At 48.3% G+C, this 661-nt stretch overlaps 2 long non-coding RNA genes across 2 annotated transcripts in view; both read right to left on the bottom strand.

The window, feature by feature from the left end:
• The window catches only part of LOC109291820, a 17,616-nt gene that overhangs the window by 12,125 nt on the left and 4,830 nt on the right, over positions 1-661 (bottom strand). The gene's annotated exons all lie outside the window — the stretch shown is intronic.
• Positions 1-661, bottom strand: part of LOC109291821 — a 5,216-nt gene that overhangs the window by 3,281 nt on the left and 1,274 nt on the right. The window lies entirely within an intron of this gene.

The raw sequence follows: 661 nt of genomic DNA, 5'->3' as shown, positions 1-661 counted from the left end.
TGCTCTCAAGAAGGGAGTTTCCCATCTTATAAGTGTGCTGCTGGTTACTACTGCCCAAGTGCAGCACCCTGCACTTGTCAGTATTGAAACACATCTTGTTTTTGTTAGCCCACCCCTGTAACCTATGCTGTAGTCTTTCCCTCCCTACTAGCGTGCTTACTTCACCCCAAATTTTGGTATCATCAGCAAATTTAAACAGGTTGCTTTTCACCCCATCGTCCAAATTGCTGATAAAGAAATTGAACAGCACGGGCCCAAGGACTGAGCCCTGGGGGACTCTGCTGCCCACTTCTTCCCAGGTCAAACATGACCCATCCACCACCACCCTCTGAGTATGACCCTTGAGCTAATCTGCAATCCATCTGATTGTGTAGGCATCAATGCCACAGTCGCCCAATTTTTTAATGAGGATTGGGTGGGAGACAGTGTCAAAGGCCTTGCTCAAGTCCAGAAAGGCTACATCCACGGCAACACCTGCATCCAATGCTTTTGTGACCTGATCATAAAAGGCAATCAAGTTGGGCTGACATGACTTGCCCCTATGAAACCGTGCTGGTTGCCCTTAAGCATCATCCCTGAGGCCAGCCCATCGCAGATGTGCTCCATGATGATCTTCTCAAAGAGTTTCCCTAGGATTGAGGTAAGACTAATGGGCCTATAG

The sequence above is a fragment of the Gavialis gangeticus genome, unplaced genomic scaffold (assembly GCF_001723915.1).
Source record: "Gavialis gangeticus isolate Ggan-Ray unplaced genomic scaffold, GavGan_comp1, whole genome shotgun sequence".
Lineage (NCBI taxonomy): Eukaryota > Metazoa > Chordata > Crocodylia > Gavialidae > Gavialis > Gavialis gangeticus.
Note: the sequence above shows the minus strand (reverse complement) of the source record. Positions and strands in the feature narration are given on the sequence as shown.